Source organism: Lynx rufus, unplaced genomic scaffold (assembly GCF_022079265.1).
Source record: "Lynx rufus isolate CCGP_SWC_20201006 ecotype Redwood Valley unplaced genomic scaffold, mLynRuf1.p SCAF_3, whole genome shotgun sequence".
Lineage (NCBI taxonomy): Eukaryota > Metazoa > Chordata > Mammalia > Carnivora > Felidae > Lynx > Lynx rufus.
This window is the reverse complement of record NW_025814845.1, coordinates 176561461-176584947: the sequence shown is the minus strand read 5'-3', so window position 1 is coordinate 176584947 and position 23487 is coordinate 176561461. Positions and strand designations below refer to the sequence as shown.

The following is a 23487-nucleotide window of genomic DNA, read 5'->3' as shown; positions in this document are numbered from 1 at the left end:
TTTCCATCCCCATGCTGGGGATGAATTTGTAGTGAGTGATCTACCATTACTCTTTCGTCTGGTCCTCCTTGTAAAACGAATGGTACATACTAGTGGGCCAATAATAGAAGCTTCTACCTCCATTCTTCCTTCTTCCCAAGGTCTCCTTACACCTTGTACCCTCACTGTCCTTACACATACCAATTCAGTGGAGGACAGGGTAGCCTGGTAACGAAGCCAAATGCAATTAACTGTGTCATAATGAGGGTTGAAATCAGGACCTCATGTGTATAACACTTGTAACCAGTTGAAGACATGATGAACCTTTGTGTTTATAAGAGTTAGCTAAATTTCCATCTTTACATTATCTACAATAGCCAAACTATGGTAACAGTCCAAGTGTCCAGCGACTAATGAATGGATAAAGAAAATGTGGAATATTACTCAGACATCAAAATGAATGAAAACTTGCCATTTGCAATGACGTGGATGGAGCTAGGGAGTGTATTTCTAAGTGAAGTAAGTCAGAGAAAGACAAACACCATATGATTTCACTCATACGTGGAATTTAAGAAACAAAACAGACGACGGGGCACCTGGGTGGGTCACTCGGTTGAGCATCTGACTTGAGCTCAGGTCATGATCTCATGGTTTGTTTTTGTGAGTTCGAGCCTGACATCAGTCTGTCAGCCTGTCAGTGCAGAGCCTGATTCAGATCCTCTGTCCCCCTCTCTCTGCCCCCCCCTCTACTTGTGCTGTCCCCCCAAATAAGTATTTAAAAAATTTTTAAATTAAATATAATTAAAAAAAATAAAACAAATGAGCAAAGGGAAAAAGGGGGGGGGGAGAGGCAAACCAAGAAACAGACTCTTAACTACAGAGAACAAACTGATGGTTACAGAGGGGAGGCAGGTAAAGGAATGGAAAAATGGAGAATATTGGTGGCTCCCAGGGGCTGGGAGTGGAGGAAATTGGGAGATTTGGTCAAAGGTAAAAACTTTCAGTTGGAAGTTGACTAAATTCCGGAGATCTAATGTACAAAGTGATGACTATAGCTAACAATGCTTATTTTATACTTGAAAGTTGTTAAGAGTTTAGATCTGAAAAGTTTTCACCAATTAAATAATGGGAACAATGTGAAAAAAAAAATGTTCAGCTTTAATGAGCATGCTTTGGGAAAGGGCCCTAAGAACTGACAGGTAAATACTCTTAACTTTTTACTTAGGGCCAAATTTCTGAGCTTTATACTCACTATCAGTTGTAAGGAAAATCTTAAAATATCACTGCAATCCCCTTAATTTCCTAAACGTATATATCGTATGTCAGATGGGAGAGAAGAGAAGAGAACGTAACAAAACTGAAGCACGCATGCAATGTTTGCATCTTCTGCCTCAGAAGTCTGTGTCTCTTTTGGCCCAAATTACTTTTAGAAAATATTAGCTCCCTGTAGTCAGCTTAAAGCCTTCCTGGAATGTCACGGCTAAAAACGAATCAAATTCCTGGCTAATTTCCTCCAAGACAAGACAATACAAGATGATATTACACTGCTTGCTTCTGCCTGGAGCCCCTCCTATCTAAAAATAAATAAGCGCATTGAACATGAAAGAAATCCTAAGCCTTTAAAGAAATCTTGATTTTACTGGTTACATGAAACTCTTGTGTGCGTATGATCATTGGCTATATTTGTCCTCACTTTGTCCTGGTTGTAGGCGCTTCTAGGCATACCAAAGAGACGTCTTGCTTAAATTACCAAGGTTTGGTGCTTTTAGGAGACATGGGATTAGGAACAAGGCGCCTCCGCCAGACTCTCCCTGCTCCCTCCGAGCGTGGTCGCAACCTCCAGACAAGCCGTCTACTCCGAATGAATTTCAAGTATTTGAGAAACTAAGATGGGTGGATCGCCATCTCTTCACTGTTCTGTCGCTCAGGCCTCGATTGTGAGGCTTACCTTTTTTTCCACTCTATTTTTCGCGATTTTATAAAAACAGAGAAAACATTTTCTGTGTGTTTATACACATTTCTGTAGTTATATATATTATTCAATTAGTTGGTAACCCATTTTGGAAAGCAAGTTGGTAAATGTGTCAAAAGTCCTAAAGGGTTCATAGCTTTCCTCCCCAGTGAATGAATTCATGCATGGGAATCTTTCCTAAAGAAAGCATGCTAAAATTGTAGGATTAAAGCATGCTACACAAAACTTTATCACAGCATTATACTGTTGAAAAGGACCCAAATGTTCAACAGGAGGGTGCTAATTAAATAAAGCATGATCATATTTACAAAGGGTTTTTAATAATATTGGCAAATGTCTGTTAGTCTATTAACTCGAAGCTGGATACAAAATTATATTTTCTAAATAATCATAATATACACAGTCCTGGCACATAATAAGCATTTCATAAATATTCATGAAATGAATAAAGGAATGAATCACAATTATGTTAAACAGAAAAGATTCTTGCGTAGAAAAAGAGACTGAAGCAATATTTATATGTTGATATGATTATCTCTAAATGATGGAGCTAGGCATGATTCTTTTTCTGTATTTTTTTTTATGTTTATTTTTGAGACAGAGAGAGACAGAGCATGAGTAGGGGAGGGCCAGAGAGAGAGAGAGGGAGACACAGAATCCGAAGCAGGCTCCAGGCTCTGAGCTGTCAGCACAGAGCCTGACGTGGGGCTCAAACCCACGAACTCTGAGATCATGACCTGAGCCGAAGTCAGACGCTTAACCAACTGAGCCACCCAGGTGCCCCCTTTTTTCTGTATTTTAAAGTTATTGCAATGTTTAAAAAAGTTATTGTAATTAACACCTAATATTTCCATAACCAGGAAACATAAAATTTATTTTGTAAAAGAAATATGTTCAGGAGAGTTTAACACACAAGAGAAATTCAACTGTATATTCAGGCTTTCGTTGTTTAGTAACTTTTTAAAAATATGGACTGTAACTTTTCCACCTAAGGTAGTATTTCAGATACTAGTTGAGAAATGTCATACATGATGTGACATCATTTGTTACCTATCATCATAATCAAACTACCCTTTATCGAGTACCTCATTTATCTCAGGTGCCAAGATAACGTTTTGTACCATTGGTGTGTGGGTCTCAGCCTATTAATAGCGATGCTCTCAGCCTGAGACACTGCCCTGGGCCCCTACCACTTGTAGCAGTCCCGACAGACCTTTCCGACCAGAGCCAGGGTTGTGACTGGATTGTCTCTGGTGGTTCTTATCGTGATCACAAGACAAGCTTGGCAATAACCATCAGGGAACTTGGAAGAACAAGATTTGTTACACGCAGCTCCTGGAGGGCACATGACACACCCAAGGGCCACAGAAGGAGGTCATGGGTGGAAGGGAACGTAGACCGACACTCTGCCTTTAGCAGGGCCAATGGTGAGGTGCCTAGGGTTTCACTCTTTATTTGTGAATTGAAAACATAAGAGCCGGAATTAGGGAATGGGGAGAAGTGGAGTCCCTCAGGTGGCCAGGTACCCAGGTCACCCAGGGCTTTCTAACAGGGGAGCTTCAGGGTTGAGGAGATGGTTCTGGTTAATTATCTAGATGTTTTGTTAGTTGCGGGGTAGATAATATGTTTATTCAGGGTGGGTGTCTTGGAAATGGATGCTGGGGCAACCAAATTTGCACTACAGTCATTTAATTTAATTTTAGTTTTATTGTATTCATTTGAAATGTTTTTTGAGCACCTGCTAAATACGGGACACTGGTTTAAGCACAAGAATATAAGGATGAATAGCAAAGAGTCTTTACCATGAAGGAAGCTATAAGGAGATTTGAACTTATGCAAGGACAGTAGTGTTATAGGTGCTGACAGACACTTGTGGGGGGCACAAAGGAGGGGTGATCACATCCAGGTCAGAGGTGAGGGTCACAGGAAGGGCTGACTGAACTGTAACTGTGGGATTAAAGCAAAGGCCCTTCTGCCTGACCTTCCAAGGCGGAGGGAGAGAAGGCAAGTCTGGGACCCAGGTCAAGGGTAGCAGAGGAAGGGCCTGGCCACCCCTCCAGAAACCACTGGTCAGGAAATGGGTTTCTCCAGCATCCCAGAGTTCCCTCATGCAGACATTCTAGACATTTTCCATTTTGTAATACATATGTTTTTGTATTTTCATGTCATCTCACCAGCAACATGCTTTTTTACAATCTTTGCTTCTCTTCTAGTAATCCTCTAAGTTTCATATCCTTTTTTATTATTAATGTTTATTTATTTGAGAGAGACAACACAAGCTGGGGAGGAGCAGAGAGAGAGAGAGAGAGAAAGAGAAGGAGACACAGAATCTGAAGCGGGCTCCAGGCTCTGAACTGTCAGCACAGAGCCCGACATGGGGCTCGAACTCACTAACTGTGAGATCATGACCTGAGCCGAAGTCAGACACTTAAGCCACTGAGCCACCCAGGTGTCTGCTTCAATGCATATTCTTAAATGGCTATAAAACACCTGATCTTTTTGAGATAAAAATGGCCCACAGAAACTTCAGGCCCCTATTAGATATTAAACCAAATGGCTTCCTTAAGTTAAGGGCCTAGGAGAGAGAAGGGTGGAAAACAGTGTTTCTGCAGATTCTCTCCAACACTAGAGGTTAGCAGACTGTCACAACTTCTTGAGACCAGAGTTTCTACTGACTACAAAATGTCTCTAGCACTCATCATAGACTCATGCTCACTTACTAGCGATGAAACAACACTACCTAACATTTTTTAAAGAATTATCTGAATGCCAGGCACTCTTCAAAATTCTTTACCCAAATTGCCTCCATTAACCATTATGCCAACCCCGCAAGGCAGAAAGGTCTTTCTAATCCTCATTTTACCGATGGCTAATTGTGAAAATTCCATTCGTGTTAACTGTTTTCATTAGCCGTTTGCTATCTGCAGTAAACAAAACCAGACATCCTATAACAGGCAGCTTCTAAAGAAGTGATTCCATGGCAAGTAAGCTCCAATCTTCTCTGTAAACATTATGGATTCTCCTCAGATTATCAGAATGCACTAGCACCTACACATGGCAAATATAACAGAGCTTAGACTAGGGACAAATTAATATTGCATCTTTATATACTTATAAGATATTCTGCCTCCAGTGCACTGTAATCAAAATACTGTTACAATGATCTATCTTTAAAGGACATAGTTCTAAGGAAGTGACTTGAATTTGTTTAAATAAGTGAAAGAGGAGGTAGAGGGCTTTCCAGAGGGTTCCCACACTCCTGTGTACATGAATTTTACCTGGAGGCCATCCAGTAACTAACTCTGGGCTGTTTTCAGGAACTGCCAGGTACACAGAGTCCGGGGATCTCCTTCTTCCTATTAACTTGACTATAATGGTTTCCAGGATGAATAAACAAACTCAGAATTTAGCACAGGAAGCAGCTATCATATCGTAAATTATTATACCCGCAACTTTATCATCTAAATAGATAATGTATCCAAGTCAAGTATTTCTATGGGATGGATTTTAATAGTTCTAGCAGAGTGGAATTTTTACATTCTGTCCTTGTCTTCAGAGTATTATAAACCCTTGAGACCTCCTCCAGTTTTTCCTTCAGATAGATGAAAAAATAGTACAGCTCTAAGGATGAGTAAACCTTATCCAGTCAAGTGCAAGTTCAACAGCCAGATAGGAAACTGAGTTCCGGACTGTAAGAGTCAGGCTGCTATGGAATGATCAGCTTTGCTTCTTCCTTTGCTTCTTCCTTCCTTCTTCCATGCTTCAAGGAAGAATGTCTCCAATGCCTCCTAATTGACAAAGGAGAATCAGAATCCCTTACTCCCAGAGCAATGTCTCTCTGTGATACCACACAAACTCGTGGGAGACGGAACATGGAAAGGGGGTGTGGAGTCTTCAAACCTGGGCCTGAGAAGAGCTTCAAAACAGTTATCTATTCAAAACCAGAAGCCATTTTGATGGCCAAGTGGAAAAAAAAAAGATAACTGATCTTATTTTTTTGTTTTTTACAAGGTATATGTTCTTTTTTAAAACATTTTTTTAATGTTTTTATTTTATTTTTGAGAGAGAGAGAGAGAGCATGAGTAGGGGAAGGGCAGAGAGAGAGGGAGACACAGAATCTGAAGCAGGCTCCAGGCTCTGAGCTGTTAGCACAGAGCCCGACGTGGGGCTCGAACCCACGAACCACGAGATCATAACCTAAACTGAAGTCGGACACTTAACCGACTGAGCCACCCAGGTGCCCCCACAGGGTATGTGTTCTTGAAGAATGGATAAAGAATAATAAAACCCACATGTGTCAGTGAGGGCTTCTTCTCTCACCTTTATACACAAGAAATTCTTTAAAAATGTGTCTACCATACCATATCAATAAAAACCAAAAATGTCCAATAAAATCTATTTGAGAAATCCTAATGGAACTTTGAAAACATCAGGGTACCTGCGTGGCTCAGTTGGTTAAGCATGACTCTTGATTTCGGCTCACTTCTTGATCTCACAGTTCATGAGATGGAGCCCCGAGTAGGGCTCTGCGTTGACAGCTTGGATCCTGCCTGATATTCTTTCCCTCTCTCTCTCTCTCTGCCCCCCACCACCGACTCTCAAAATAAATAAACTTAAAAAAAAAAGAATATTAAAAACATCTTTCTGATTATAATTCCATTTAGTAGGCCCACCTTGAATACCAGGCTGATACATTTGCTAGCCAGTAACTCATCAATAAAATAATGACCACAAAATTTAAGCTGTCCTTTGAAATAGGAGCTGGATGCCTCTTCATATCCTGAAGGATTTGTTGGCTGATTAGTTAAGAAAATTGTAGTCAATTCTCCTCATACTTTTTCACTAAACCAGTAAAATGAAGAAAAGTAAATTGAGATTAAAATAAGGCAGTTATTTTCTCATCTATTCACCTTGAGAAGGGATATTTGCCATGTATGTGCCCCTCACAGTGAACTTTTATTGAGTGACTATTGGCAGGAGATAGCTGGCCTAAGGCCATTAGATGAATCATGTCAAGGCCCAGTGTGGGAAAGAGCTGGCCAACCAAGTAGTGACGAGAGACAGAACAAAGACGCCATGATGCAGGCAAATGGCAGAGACAGTCTTGTTCCACAGTGAGCTATGGGGCTGCAGGGTTTCTCCATGAGGAAGTGTCAAGTGGCTTGTGGGACTTACGTGGCCTGAGAGAGTTTAGGTCCACTTCCTAGCACCACAGGAAGGGAAAACAAGATCTAAGTCTGGAACTCGCTGTCCCACAATGGCTATAACTTTTATGGCACCTACAGGTTGTGAATTTGAGAAAGGAAATGGCTAAACTCCCTCATCAGGAAATGTAAAGGGGCACTTGCTAGTATGTATTTTATAATAAAATAGGTAGCTATTAGAAGTGGAGGAGAGTCCTTAATATATCCTCCTGAGATGTACAATAATGTATCTCCAACTGAGAAGGCACTTTGAGGCCAAAAAATGAAGCAAGGCACTCCATACCATTAACAGAGTCTTATTCAGTATAACTTACTGTCAGGTGGACAGAAGATCTATGGCAGCTGCTTCTCCACCCCACCAGGACCTCAAGGCACAGCTTTTATGGAGCAAGGGGCATGGTGGTAAGGTCACGGGGTAGTTACCTAAAGTGGCACTGTCTGTGCATCAGTCCTCTCTGGTTACCTCAAGTGGGGCCTTCTGTGCACCACTTTAGGGAAAATCAGAAAAAGCCTTCCCATATTCCAGTCAGGGCATACACTAACCTCCTCGAGGCTTGGAATACATGGCCCTTAGGGAGGTCACTGCACGGGCAAGAACAAGATGAGGGACCAAAGATGGAGTCAGTGTAGTCAGCACTCCTATGGTAGCGCTTAAGTGAGACTTTACCTTGTGCTATGTATAATCCTAAACTCTTTCTACGCATTATTTTATTTAGCCCCCATTGTAATCCTACAAGGTAGGTATTATTGTCATTTCCATTGCTGGCCACAGAGATGTTAATTTACATATCACGATTGGTATGGTCTTCTTCAAAATCTGCTCTCTAGGCCCTCCTGCTGCTATGCATATTATTAATAATAACGATTACCTAACAGGATTAAAATAATAGTGTCACAAAGTATCTTATATAACCAAAAGGCTTCTAAGCCTCTGCATACCTCTATTTTAAGTAACATTAAATAAAAAGATATTCTAATATAATCAGAAAAGTCGGGTAATCTTCAGAGCTTCCTAATAATGGAATTTGAATGATGGTCAAACTACTAATAATATGTTAAACTATCCAGAGGAAGAAGTCAAGGATTGGGGTGTGATTTACTCTTTCCTTGGACAGCCAAGGTAATCTGACAAAACAAAACCATCCAAACTACAAGTCAAGAGGCTTGACAAGCTCTTCCTGGCTTCTCTGAAATACAATTCTGGCAGCAACTTTTGAAAGGACATCAATTCAAATACATAAACAGAAGGACGTGGATTATTACAAAGAGGACAACCCTGAGCTCAGAGAGTTCCTATTTACATCTCAAATAACCAAAAAGTTGTGATCACTTTTTAAAAGTGTATGCACTGTGGGCCCTTCATTTCTCTTTTCAGGTCCCTCTGTGGGAGCAAATAGCAAGGGGACCGGACCTGGTGCAGAGTGTGTTGGAGGGATTCCTGGTGAAAGGGACAATGACACGAAGGCTGAAGGCAAGACCTTGCAGGTTAGAAGCTTCCATCCTGAGGTGCGACTGGAGGTTAGTGTTTGAGAAAGGGTGTGGAGAGTGGAGGAAGAGGTAGCTGCAGGGGAACTTTATCCCCAGGGCAAGAGGAAGCTATTGGGAGGTTTCAGCAAATGTTAAGTGTATCCATTATTTTTCTCAGGCTTGGTTCAAAGGAGTCATGAAATCATGTTTGAAAAGTACATTTGCAGCCTTTAAAAAGGAGTATGAAGGGGGGGTGCCTGGGTGGCTCGGTTGGTTGAGCGACCGACCTCGACTCAAGTCATGATCTCACAGCTTGTGAGTTTGAGCCCCACGTCAGGCTCTGTGCTGACGTCTCAGAGCCCGGATTCTGTGCCTCCCTGTCTCTCTGCCTTAACCCACTCGCATTCTGTCTCTGTCTCTCTTCAAAATAAATAAACATTAAAAAAAATTTTTTTTAAAGGAGTATGAAGGAAATACAAGGTGTTTATATTTCTTACTTGAGATGGTAAGTGCCCTTCCACACACATCATCCATAAAGTCTTCAGGAAAGACACCCATGATTTCCTTTTAATTGTGAAAGGGTTCCTAGACAATTTCCTCAGGGCAAATCCCAAGAAACCCTAGTCACAGATCAAAAATCCACATGGCAAATCTCTACACATTTATAAACGGCTCTGGTAGAACTACACTTCCAAACATGCTTTTGTCACTTTCTCTGTAAAGTGACAAAACCATCACCTGCCTGTGAATTAATTCTTCTGGAACACCTGGAGTCTACCCAGGTAGCCACCGAGGGTTCACAAACCACCCTCAGTGACTGGCTTCTGAGGCACACAGCAAGCAAGGAACCACAGCCCTGACCCTTGTAGCCCCTGTAACCAGGTAAAGCTGTAGCAACGACAAAGCACTTGAGAGAAAAGTGGAAAATCCATGGTTGTTAAAGGCAGAAGACTAAAAACCCCAGTCCAGGACCCAATGGGTCATGCCACAACGTGCTTAGGTAATCACTACTCTGACAACAAGGACACACAATAGGTACACACGAATCTTCATCTTTCTTTATCCCTTCCTAGCCTCAGGACAATGATGGATGATTATGATCATCCCTCTCTGGAACTTATAATCACGATGCCTATTCATCCATTCACCAAATTTTATTGAGTTTCTGCTCTGTTCTGGGCACTGTGTTGGGCACCAGAAAAGAGAAATTAATAAAACCTAATCCCTGCCTTTGAGTTGCTCACAGTGAGACAGAAGAAGTAGGCAGGTTTAAAATACATACGTATTTGTAATACAGAGTCAGGCCTAACACGCGTTGGAATATACAAGGCTTTATTTGAAACTATGAGATGTATGTTATCCCCAGAACCGGGGTCAAAATGGAAAATAAACAGGAATTCCCAGCTGCAAGTTCTTACCAAACAATCCCTTTTACCCAGGACAACAGTTAATCTCTAATAGGAAAACAGGAAGCATCCTATTCAAAATCCTGGCTGAAGGATGCAGGCTGAATATTCATTAGGATGGGGGGGGGGCGGGAGGGGAGGGGAGCAGGAGTGAAAACACAGCAGGAAGCCAGGAACACCCAGGGCAGGAGAATTTCTCAAACTGCTGAGATGTGTTTCCTAGACAGCCTCCCGGAGGAGGAGGGATGTTGAAAATTTCCTCTTGTGAAACTAAATACAACAATGTACCCAGTTTAGATAATAAAATGTTCTGTGGTTCTTGATATGGTCAGTTCACAGACTCTATATACATGTTCACATGGAGGCATGCGTCAGTGAAAGCATCATTTGCTTTCTGTACTCTCACCTGAAGTCAGGTTAAAGGAGCACAGACGCCATAGGAAGTAATTACGATGTAGTCAGCCAGGGAAACTAACAAAAAAGAGTACGCTCTCTTCCAGCTCGTTCTGGTGCTGGAATTAATCTGCTGCTCTCCTGCTTCTGATAAATGCCATCCTTGGGCTTGGCTGAAAGGTTGGTGGACAAGGAAAGCTAGAAGCAGACTGCCAGAGAGGGGTCACGTATATACAGTAGTGCTGTAAACCCAGGACAATGACAGCTCTAGAGGAGAAGGAATGGCTGTCTGTTTCTCTCTACTCTCCACAAAAGGAAGGAAGAAATGCATATCGGCAGCATAATTAACAGTCAGCCGCCTATTCTGAATTGAGACGTCATCCCTGAATGCAGCTCCTCAAAGGGACAGCTAGGGAAATTTTAAAGGTGACCTAAAAAGAGGGTTTGATTATAAGACCTGAAAAATACTTGCTGGCAATATTTAAGTGGAAGCTGGATGCATTTGGCTGCGCCACATAAAGGAAATCAATGTTCTCTATTAGCTAAATTTGAGGTCATTTGCGTTTGCTTTCCCAGCCCCTGAGAATGTAGAAAATCAGACAGCCCAATTCTTTCGGAGTGAGTCACACGCAGCCTCCTCACCTTCCTTCTCCCCTCCCTCCCCCTGCCCACTCCACCTCCAGCCTGCACCCTCTAACTCTTGCAAACACACAAAGCCTGGCAGGACCAGCCCTTTGTGTTCAGGCTCTTTTTCCCACATCTTCCTTGGAGGAACGGGCTGGAGCGAGGGTAGCACGCTGACTCCCACACACTGCCACTCTGACACCAGAGGCTCTTCTGTGCGTGCAGAGAACACCCGGCTCCAGTAAGGGGGGGTAGCTAGGGGGCAAATGGCACTACATACTCTAAAGTCACCTCCCCTTAAAACAGATGAAACCTTAAGGCAGTTAAAAAGGAGTCACTGGGAGAAAGGCAGCCTGCTGGAGAGAAGGACGTGGTGGGGTGTTCAGTAAGGTGGGCAAGGCTGGAAGACGGAGTCATTGATTCAGTTTGATTCCATTCGATTTGAATGGAGAATACATGTCTTCAGGTTTGTGGTCTGCATTTCTTTCAAGTTGCCCCAGCTCCTCTCCTCCCTACCATTCTTCCTGACTCCCCCCACCACACACACACACACACACACACACACCCTTCCTAAAGAGTGGAGGAAGTCTTTGGGAGGAAAGACCCAGTAGTCACCAGCCCTTATAGCCAGGCGTTCTCTCCCCCAGAAAATGAACATACGGGTGACATGTTTGCAAAACAACTTGAGATTTGGCTCTCCCCCAATTCTTCCCATGGTTTACTTCTTCAAGTCAGAACTCCACCTCAGAGCTCCCGAGAGGAGCTGCCGTCTCGCCCCGTCTTTGCGTGACCTCGGCAGGAGACACCAGAATGTTCCCTGGGTACAGTGCTGACTCAGAAATCTGAACTGCTCTCTCTCCATACCTCAGACACAACCGTTTGCGCTGCTTGGTGACTTTGCCCTTTATAAAGCACTGCCATATACTTTATTCCCTTAGAACCCTCTGGAACATGGTGTGGTTTGTCATCCATGTAGAGATGAGACCCAGGGGCATGAATGCATCTTGCCGGAGGTTGTACCCCTCGTGAGAGAGAGCTGGAGCTCCCAAATGTGTCTATTACTTGCAGCTCGTTTGTAGGGATATGGATGTTTAATCCCTCATGACTGGGCACTGAAAAATGAGATTCTGATCCAGATATTTGCCCAAGAATTTGGGAACCCAGGCAGTTCCCCAGTCAGAGTGAAAAATCCCCCCCACTTTTAATTTAAACATTAAATTATTTATTCAGTTCGATTCCATTTGATTTGATTGGAAAATACATGTTTAATTATTTAAATGATTTATTTTATTTTTTTAATGTTTATTTTTGACACAGAGAGAGACAGAGCATGAACGGGGGAGGGTCAGAGAGAGGGAGATACAGAATCGGAAACAGGCTCTAGGCCCTGAGCTGTCAGCACAGAGCCCAATGCGGGCTCGAACTCACAGACTGTGAGATCATGACCTGAGCTGAAGTCGGACGCTTAACCGCCTGAGCCACCCAGGCGCCCCTTAAATGATTTAAATAATTTAAAACATTCTTTGGCATTGCGTAGCATGAAAACAAATACTTTGGGGTCCACACCCTTCTCTATTGGCAGATTTTACATAAAGGGGTCCTTCAAGATTCTTGTGAGACTTGGCTCAGCATTACTCTTCAACACTCCCGGATTTGCTACTCATTTGTACTCCATCGCCAAGAACAGGGCATCCCAAAGGCCCAAACCCTAAGATGGCACGGAGCACTGAATGGGAGGTTAACAGTAGGCAGACAATTAGCATGTGGCCACAGTTAACTTTTCCCAGGTTCGTTGTTGTTGTTGTTGTTTTTTCCCAAGGGTTTCACCAGAAAGCAATTTCAAATAAATTGTTTCATCTCTCTCGGATATAGTTTCTCCGTCTATAAAATAGGCATGACCTGGCTGGCCTTTCTGTAAAAAGCAGAGGTGTAAGGAAGGCCAGGAGGTCTTCCAAGGTCAGAAGGCTCCTCAGTGGCGGTGAGTGCATTCGTGTCCTAGAGCTGTCCCTATGAAAGACCACAAACTGAGTGGCTTAAGCAATAGAAACGTATTGTTTCACAGTTCTCTAGGCTAGAATTAGAGACCCAGGTTATCCGCAAGACCGTGCTCCCTCTGACGGCACTAGGGAAGGATCTGTTCCAGGCTTCTCTAGTTCCTTGGCTTGTGGCAACATCACTCCAGTCTTCGCGCAGTGTTCCGTGTGTGTGTGTGTGTGTGTGTGTGTGTGTGTGTGTGTGTGTGCCTGTCTCTTTGCATGGCATCCTTTTTATAAGGACACGGGTCATCCTGGATGAGAAGCAGGCCCTACCCTAGGGGGACCTCATCTTAACCAATTACGTCTGCAAGGACCCTGTTTTCCAAATAAGGTCCCATTCTGAGGTGCTGGGGATCAGGACTTCCACGTATGAATTTGAGGGGGATACAATTCAATCCATAACCATAAGCGATCATATAGCTGACCGTGGAGGGCAGTCCTGTATTTACATGCCCACGTCTGTTATCCGTAATGCTGATCAATAATTCACGTTCAGTATTCAGGGAAGAAAAAAACCGACAACTCGCACCGGCACATAGCTTATACGTACGCGGAGTTCGAGAACGGCTGTCCAGTTGCAAGTAACCCAGGGAAAGTGACCAAATGCCATGTGTGGCCTTACAAGACAGTCGGCTTTGCCGGCTGGTGGCCGCAGCAGTGGGAGGGCAGAGTGTGACACCACGAGGTTTGCAGGGTCACGACGAGAATGTTACACAAAGCTTCTGAGGACTCCGGCAGATGGCCTTAGCTCCCTGCCTTTGCCCTGCTCAGGGGCTGCCCCTCAGCCCGACGGTGCCCTTTAGACAGATTCCCGGAGGCTGACTCACCTAACACCCAAGCACGCACACTGAAATGCCAGTGTTTCATTTCTGCTGAAGGTTATTTCTTTCCAGTAACAAAAATGCTCCCATTCCTGTCAAAGGCCCAGAAGCTTAACATCCTAACATTAATCAGAAGGAGGCTGAATGAGCTTGGAGTGAAGGCAGGTGAGACCTGACACATTATCCTCACCTGGCCCACCATTGTCAAGGCCTTTCCGGTGGGGGACCCAGGTGGGGGGGGCCTCTCTCCCCTGGACATTCCGGGGGAGCACTACCAAGCCCTGCTTCATGCCGTCCTTTCTCCGCACCCCAGGCTGGCGGCTCCCTTCTGTTCCCATGGTCTGGCTCCACAGAGGCTGCAGGAGAGTCTTGTGAGGGTTCATCCAAATGTCCCCAAGGGAGCCGAGGGAGGGAAGGGGGAATGGTGGGCATTTCTAGTCTCCACGGATTAAATGGAGAAAACTCCCAAGCGCTCCCCACCTTCTTCAGCCCCCAGTAATCTCAGGTTCTTTCAGGAAATCTATGGGCCATGCTCCTGAGGATGAACACAGCTGCCTGGGAGCTGTGGATCCAGGATCCGGGCAGGTCAGAGGTCAGAGCAGCTCTAGGGACCGCCTGAAATAAGGGTACAACATTTCAGATGCACTCTCTTCTCCCCTCCTAACACACACACACTTTCTCAATCTCTCTGTCTCTTTCTCTTCTGGACTCCAAAGAAGACCGGCAGTATGAGCCGCCCTCTTTTGCAAAGCTGAGCTGCTGGAGCCCCCTATGTGTAATGCAGCGCTAAGCCCATTCTCCTAGAACTTTCTGCCTGCCAGGATTTGGAAGAACATCAAGAATTAATTTGGTAATTCTACTCCTAAGAACATACTCAAAATAATTCCACATACCCACACTACACGTGCGCACACACACACACACACACACACACACGTGTTCACTGGAGCCTTTCCTTTTTAAAGTTTTTTAACATTTATTTATTTTCAAGAGACAGAGAGTGAACACAAGTGGGGGAGGGGCAGAGAGACAGGGAGACACAGAATCCGAAGCAGCCTCCAGACTCTGAGCTGTCAGCACAGAGCCCGACGTGGGGCTCGAACCCACTGACTGTGAGATGGTAACCTGAGCTGAAGTCGGATGCTTAACCGACTTCACCCAGGTGCCCCAAGGAGCCTTTCTTTTATAGTAGAAAAAATTAAAAACCTAAGTGCTGGGGCACCTGGGTGGCTCAGTCGGTTGAGCGTCCGGCTTCAACTCAGGTCACGATCTCTCAGTCTGTGAGTTCCAGCCCCGCGTCAGGCTCTGTGCTGACAGCTCAGAGCCTTGAGCCTGTTTCGGATTCTGTGTCTCCCTCTCTCTCTGCTCCTCCCCTGCTGGTGCTCTCTCTCTCTCAAAAATAAACATTAAAAAAAAAAAGCCTCAGTGCTAGCATTAGGAAATGATTTTAAAATGTATGTTTTATCCATACAAGGAAATACAATTCAGCTGATTTTAAAACATATTGTTTTTTTTTAATGTGTATTTATTTATTTTGAGAGAGAGAGAGGCCAGAGAGAGAGGGAGAGAATCCCAAGCAGGCTCCTTGCTGTCAGTGCAGAGTTTGATGTGGGGCTCAGTCTCATGAACCATGAGATCATGACCTGAGCTGAAATCAGGAGTCAGATGTTTAACAGATTGAGCCCCCCAGGCACCCCTTACAAACATATCCTTGCAGATGTTGCAATGTCTTTGGAAAATGCCCACAAAATAATTACTAAAAGAAAAAAAGTAGGCTATGAGTCTATACGAAAATAACATTCTCCAAAAAGTTGGTGGTATTTATCCTTCAGTTTTAGTAGATGAGTATTTTAGTTTCCTTCTTTAGGCTTTTCTGTATTTTCTAGCTTTTCAATAATGCGAATATGTTATATTTATAAACAGGGAAAAAAAAAGCGCCAATAATGGAAAGTATAAGAAAGAGCCCACGTTTCATTCTTTTCCTTACATCTTCTGCCTGGACCCTAGGCCTCTTGTGCAGGAATTTCTGCATTTCTTCTACCTCTGGCCACCTAAGAAGTAAACGGTGCTGAATCTGATACCTAGCCCAGGCCAGCCCCGCTTGTCTTCACTAAGAGAAGTCGCTCTGGCTAAATTCCTCTCCTCATCTCTCCTCCCACTACCCTTGACTCCCAACACAGAGAATCCTCCCAAACGCAGCAAACAGCACCCTAGTCTTTTCACCATGGCCCTGCGTGGTTCAGTTTGTCCTAGCCAGAGTTAAGTTTCACCAAAGAGAACAAGCAAAGGAGGGAGACAGAGACAGGGAGAGACCGACAGACAGAGACAGAGACAAAGGGGGTGGGGGATAGAAATAGACTGATCTGGCATTCTGCCTTCCCAGATGGAATTTGTCCAATCCCGGCAGGATGGATGAGGAACACAGACCCATTCCTTCCCACGTGTTTGGAACCCTGGCCCCGAGCCCTGAGCTGAGCATTCCATTTATCCTCTTTGTGGGCTGAACTGATGAAATTGCTTTAGCTGAAGGAAGTGGTATGGATTTACTGATGTATCAGATCTGCAGGATGCATCCATCATACAGACCTTCGGGTCAGCTCGAATCGTGAGACAGGTACGCATTCAGCAGGCAAACGCTAGCGTGGTGCTTGTGCCTCCAGGCCAACAGGGTGCAGCGAGACCCCCATCGGTGCACGCGGGTCGGGTCAGCGGGCTGGTGGGCTGGGCCACTCCCCTTCCTAGATGTATGGTGGGTGGGTTGGCAATGCCCACGAGGTCCCCCAATTGGAGAGAGGGAAGGCTGGTCACTGGGACCCAACTTCCCATCTGGCCACCACTGTGAGATGAGGTGGGGAGGGGGGGGCAGCCGGGGACTGGAGGCTCTGGGGAGAGCTTCAGGGTCCTCAGGACAGTGTGAGACTGAGACTCGTTAAAGTGAACCAACCCAAAGGTAGTTCTTTGTACTCTTCTTTCCTTTCTCCCCAAACCCTGTGCTCCCCTCCCCGCCTTTCCTCCCACAGACAATAAACCATTTAACAGAGAAGGTGGCTTTGTTTCCTCTCTCGCCTGTTCTGATACATCTTAGGCTGAAATGCCACAGGGCCCACCTCTGATGAAAATTAATATTAAACTGCTCTCACTCCCAGCACCAGCCTCTCCTCCGGACCTGAGAAGTCAGCACCCCCCGCCCCTGCGGAGGTTCTCCAATTCCCCGTTCTCACGCCCCCACCATGGCTGCCTTCCTCCCTTGCCTACCTCCCTTCCCAGACAGACGCAACGTGTTAACGTGTCCCCACCTGAGACAAAGAAAGGAGGCTTTGTTATACCTGTGTGATCCTAAATATTATCATCATTTAATTACTGCCATTCTCCCAAGCCAACTTCTTGGCAGCGAGCGCTCCTTTAGTTAAGTAGGCTTTTCATTTTCCCAGGGAGGCCGCATCAGAGGTGATTTGTGAATGGAAACTAATTTGGGGTGTTGCTGCTGGTATAAAGAGGGGACTCCAGGGTAACGGAGCCTTAAAAGACAAATCGGGGAAAGGTTAAGCATTCCCTTCAGGCACAGATCGTCTTTTGGAAAGGGCCGCCACACGCAGATTCAGTGTCCTGGGCACAAACCAGTGGACTGCGTTATTAACTGGCCCAGATTCAATTCTTCTTCTTTTTTCTTTCTTTCCTTCTTTCCTTCTTTCTTTCCTTCCTTCTTTTTTTCTTTCTTTCCTTCTTTCTTTCTTTCCTTTTGTCTTTCTTCTTTCCTTCTTTCTTTCCTTCCTTTTTTTCTTTCTTTCCTTTTGTCTTTCTTCTTTCCTTCTTTCTTTCCTTCTTTCTTTCTTTCCTTCCTTCTTTTCTTCTTTCTTTCTTTCCTTCTTTCTTTCTTTTGTCTTCCTTCCTTCCTTCCTTCCTTCCTTCCTTTCCTTCTTTCCTTCTTTCTTTCCTTCTTTTTTTCTTCCTTTCTTCCTTTCTTTCCTACTTTCTTCTTTCTTTCTTTCTTTCTTTCTTTCTTTCTTTCTTTCAACACAAGAGAGCTGGGTCACATTCATTATGCCTTCGGTTGCTCGGAATTGTTCTCCTGGTTGTGTGCTCAGGCAAAAAGGACAACTTGACTTCAGTCTTCTGGTATGTGAATCAGCCAGGAGTGTCTGCTTGACCCTAAAAGGTGTCAGAAGCTTTCAGATTCTAAAACGGGCGCTTGATCTGCAAAAAGTACAAAGTATTCTGTACCTGACTTGATGACCCTGGCCAGCTCCCAGCCTTTGGAAATGGGAACCCAGGTTTGCCGCAAGTGTTAATGTAACTCGGATTCCGCTCGCACTGCCTGGACATTCCTAACTTTATTTGGTTAGGTCATAACGCTGCTGTTTCCTCATGATGTTCTCCTAGAACATCTCTGATTATGGGTTGCTCTAATGCTCCCAGCTGGAGCCATTCTTGCCCTCATTTTTGGCCACCTAGGCTGGGAAGAAAACCAGCCCAATCAGGTCAGTGAGATCATTGACCATCCCTGATGTCGGAGGACTGGAGTTAACGCCCGAGTGCCCAGCTATTCTTTCTCTGTCCTACTCCTTTTTTATTATTGCTGTTATTGAGATATAAGTGACATATACCATTGTGGAAATTTAAGGTGTACAACATCCTGGCTTTACACATTTATATACTGCAATATGATTACCACCATAGCATTAACTATACCTCCATATATCACATCACTATTCTCTTTTGTGGTGAGAACAGTTAAGATCTAGTGTCTTAGCAACTTTGAAGTTTATAATACAGTACTGATTACTGTAACCTCCATGCTGTGCATTAGATCTCCAGTAACTATTTGTCTACTAAATGCGGGTTTATATCCTTAAGTGACATCCCTCCCAGCCCCAGCCCCTGCTGACCACTGTTCTATTCTCTATTTTTACCAAGTTTACCTTTTGAAAATTCCACATATAAGTGATATAATCCAGTATTTGTCTTTCTCTGGCTGACTTATCTCAGCATGATACCCTCAGGGCCCATCCATGCTGGGGCAAATGGTAGCATTTCCTGCTTTCTCGTGACTGAATAATATTCCGCTCTGTGTATTCCAGTGGAATACTTACGAGCAGGGTCAGGGAAAAGTCGTCTAATTGAACTTGGAGAAAACTCTGTAGACAGAACGACAATGTGGCCCAAAAAGTTAAAAAAAAAAAAAAAAGAGGGAAAAAGAAAGTGCACATCACCTTGATGACAAAACATTTTTTTTTATTTTTTAAAAAGATGAGCAGCTCATCTGTTATCTCACCATTTCTATCTCCTTAAAAGATCTATATCAAGATCATCTGTCATATGCATTTTTTCTGTTTCCAGACCGAAAGTGACCATTCTTTGTAAATATCTGTGGAAATAACTATGCAAAAGTGTTCCTTTGGAACCTGTTCAGGTGGAGCTGTGGGGTGTAGGGTACACATGGAAAGAAATGTAGGACGAGTCAAGAAGAGGGTTTAGGAGCGTGTAGGGACATTACCAGAAACGGCACCCCAAGAGGCCCTGGGGAGGAAGGTGAAATGGCAGGTTTTGGGGCTCGTGCTTAGAGAATTGCCCCCACTTGGAGTCCTTAATGTTTATTTATTTCACCTTGGCATTGCCTTCTTTGTTCTGGTACTGAAACCACCGTGTAGTAGAGGGGACTCTTCACATACCGCCTGGCAAGGGATCATGCACGTTTGTGTTCAGTGAAACCTTCTGATGCCAATGTGCCTGTGTCAGTGAGCAGGTGCTTCGCAGGGATCCTACAGTGTCTGGGTCATCATTCTCTCTCTTTTTTTTAATTAAAAAAATCTTTTTAATGTTTATTTTTGAGAGGCACAGAGTGCAAGTGGAGGAGGGGCAGAGAGAGAGGGAGACACAGAATCTGAAGCAGGCTCCAGCCTCTGAGCTGTCAGCACAGAGAACCTGGTGCGGGGCTCCACTCAAGAGCCCTGAGATCATGATGTGAGCCGAAGTCAGACGCTTAACTGACTGAGCCACGCAACCGCCCATCATTCTCTTTTGGAAGAGACTTGCGGCTCCTGGACAGCGATGCCACACCCTGTCATCTCTGGACAGTGCAGGTGATGCTTTTCTAAGAGAAAAATCCACCAGTGAGCGCACACCTCTGTAGTCCCTCTCCTTACATTAAGAGCATCAATTATTGGACTGTTTACTCCTTGCCAAAATATGGGATAAGTTTCTTCCATTTACTGTAATATATCAATATCTTTTAATATGTTCAATCAACCTTGCCAGTTAGGTGTTATTATTCCCATTTCACAAATAAGGAATGAGCCCTTAAAAGTTAAAAAAAAAACCCCAAAACCAAACCTTTGTCCCAGGTCACTGGTAAGAAGTGGCAGACCTGAGATTTGGAGCTGTTCTTCTAAGCTCAAGGCTCCCACTTTTCTTTGTTTTCCCACTGCTGGGCTTGATCCCAGGACCCTGGCATCATGATCTAAGCTGAAATCAAGAGTCGGACACTCAACTGACTGAACCGCCCACATGCCCCTTCTTTCATTCTCAGGAAAGTGGACAACTTCCTTTTGTGGGTGGCTTGTGTTCCTTTTATTATGAATGAGATTGAATGGTCTGCAGTTACCCTTCCCTCTGTGGGGGGCATCCCTGTATCTGCTTGGCCACGTACAGGGCCTCTAAGCACCTTTGCTGAAAGTTTTCATTGTTTTCTTGAAATACCCCTTTATAGCACAGCAAAACAGCTGTGCCCTCTCTGAGGCTCGAACTCAGGACCTTCAGATTATGAGACTGACGCGCTGCCCACTGCGCTAAGAGGGCTGCAGTGCAATTTCTCAGCATGAGTAATGATGCCTCCTGAAGTGGTAAGCTCCTTAAAGAGAAAGGTGTCAGCTCATCTTCGTAGGTCAAGCCAATGATCGAGTGGATTTGGAATAGCATCAAAAATGTTCTTTTCCCACATCTCCTCCCACAGCAGTAGATTCCTAAGTAATCTAGGAGGTAACTCAGCAAATGATACATGTACTTTGGAAAAATGAAAAGACCTCATTATGTTCATTGTAGCCCATAAGCAGAGGAACCAAAATGTATTAGGCTTGTCTAAAAGAAGGGGTGTATAAGCCTATAAATATTAACAAAAATTAAGTACTTGTCAACTTTGGCACCAGAATCCCTTCTTCCTTGGGTATCAAAAGCTTTTTCATTCTGGAAAAACCAGAGTCAAGGTGCTAGACAGTGGAGTTCAGAAATTATCAAACAAAACTTCTGACTGAAACTAGAGCAATGAGCGTATCTACCTGTGGCCGCTCGTCCGAAGCCTCACGATATAACAGTGAAAGGATTTTGAAAGACATAAGTGCAGAGCCCCCGGGGGGCTTAGTCAGTTAAGCTTCCCGCTCTTAGTTTCAGCTTTCAGCTCAGGTCAAGGTCTCGTGGTTTCTTTCTTTTTTTACTTTTTTCATAAATTTTTTTTAACGTTTATTTATTTTTGAGACAGAGACAGAGCATGAACGGGGGAGGGTCAGAGAGAGAGAGGGAGACATAGAATCTGAAACAGGCTCCAGGCTCCAAGCCATCAGCACAGAGCCTTACGAGGGGCTTGAACTCACGAACCGCAAGATCATGACCTGAGCTGAAGTCGGATGCTTAACTGACTGAGCCACCCAGGTGCCCCAAGGTCTCGTGGTTTCATAGGTTCGAGCTCTGGGTCAGGCTCTGCTGCCAGCGCAGAGCCTGCTTGGGGTCCTGTCTCTCTCTCTGCCCCTCCCCCACTCACACTGTCTCTGTCTCTCCCAAAATAAATAAACTTAAAAAAAAAATGACGTAAGTGCAAAAGACACAGGGAGAGGAGAGAGGACAAATAGCAACAAATCTGGAAGCTGGAAAGCAATGTCATGGAAACCCTGTCTTTGTGGAACCTTCCAGAAACTCAAGAGCTGGTGGTGCCAGATACTTCTGAAAGTAGAGGTGAAGATGGAGCTGAAGACAGAAAATTGGTCTAGTTAGTTTGCTGAAAAATTAGTGAGACCCTTAGGTGGCCTCCCTAAATCCAAGCACCAGGCATATTCTCCTGCCCTCACCGGGAGATGCCTAGAGGTGTCTTCTCTAAAAGGTAAAACAGAAGAAGGTCTCTGGACAAGAAACATCACGTCCACTGAAGGTAGGGAGCCACACTGAAAATGGGGCCACATACCAATGTCCCATGTAAAGCTTCTCTAGCCTTTCCCCTAGTTGGCTCCCAAAATACTGGGAGTCAGGATTGGACCTCAGCCTAAAAGTTCACTGTGTGTGGAGTATGACCAGCTCCAGACAAGGAGGGCAAAACTAAGGGTACTAGCATCAGGAGTCTCCTCCAAGAAAATAGTGCAGCAAGATCATCCTACAAGGAAGACCACCCGTGAACACAGAGCTCTAGCAAACAGCTGTTTAGTACCTCATGCATAAACATGAGCAGAATGCAGGGATCACTAGACATTTGAGGAAATCATATAAAATAAAATACAAAGATTTAAATCTGTATTTTTTAAACTTTTTTAATGTTTATTTATTTTTGAGAGACAGAGCACAAGCTGTCAGCACAGAGCCTGACATGGGGCTCGAACTCACAAACCATGAGATCATGGCCTGAGCGGAAGTCAGACACTTAACCAACTGAGCCACCCAGGCATCCCACACACCTGTATTTTAAAGGAACTTAGAGGAAGCAAAGTTTAGATGGGGGTAAGAAAAAAGTATTTAATTAATATGAATATTCTCAGAGAGATAAGACAATATATTGGATCCATAAAGAAAGAATGGATGATATACAAAATGAGCATTTGGGACACATAATTGATTTCATTCATATAATAGAGTTATATAAGGCAATGAGACTGAATAATTATTACTGTGTATTGTGATGAATCTCACAAACATGATGTTGAATAAAAGAAGCCAGACACACAAAAAAGTATATATTCTGTGATTCCACCTATATAATGTTCACCAAAAAAGTCTACAGTGATAAAAGCCAGCATGATGGTTACTCTTTAGAGAGAAGGTGTGGAGAAAGTCTTTTCAGTTTCTAATACAAAAATAAAAATTAAACAGGTTTTATACAAAGGATGGGGAATCACATTGATACTGAATTTCTCAACAGCGACTGAAAGGTAGAAGATAATAAAGTGATGCCCTCAAATTTCTGAAGGAAAGTGACCTCCGTATCCTGCTAAGTTATCAATTAATTGTGAAGTCACACTAAAGATACTTTCGAACATACAAGGTCTTTAAAGATTTACCTTCCTTTTACCTTTTTTCAGGCAAGCAACCAGAAGCTCTCAGAAGCTAGATACACCAGAAATATGCCCAGGAAAAGGGATACAAGAGATCTAGGAAATAGATGCACCAATGGAAGAAAGAAGCAATGGTAAGTCCCAAGATGGCAGCCAAGAAGAAAGCTTAAGGTGACAGGTATGCAGCAAGCCTAGAGAGCTAGCATACAGTGATGTCCTCATGATTAACTGACAGAATATAGAAGGGGAAGATTTACACAATAAGGGAAAGTTTAAGATTAAATATGTGTATGTTAGATATGTACTATTGTGTATATATATTTTAATTGTTTATGTATAT

At 43.9% G+C, this 23487-nt stretch overlaps 1 non-coding gene across 1 annotated transcript; it reads right to left on the bottom strand.

Annotated features, from left to right (window-relative positions):
• Window positions 1–20624: 20624 nt before the first annotated feature.
• On the bottom strand, window positions 20625–20697 carry TRNAM-CAU (transfer RNA methionine (anticodon CAU)). Its single transcript has one exon. It is a non-coding gene; the product is annotated as a tRNA-Met (tRNA).
• Between the last annotated feature and the right edge of the window lie 2790 nt (window positions 20698–23487).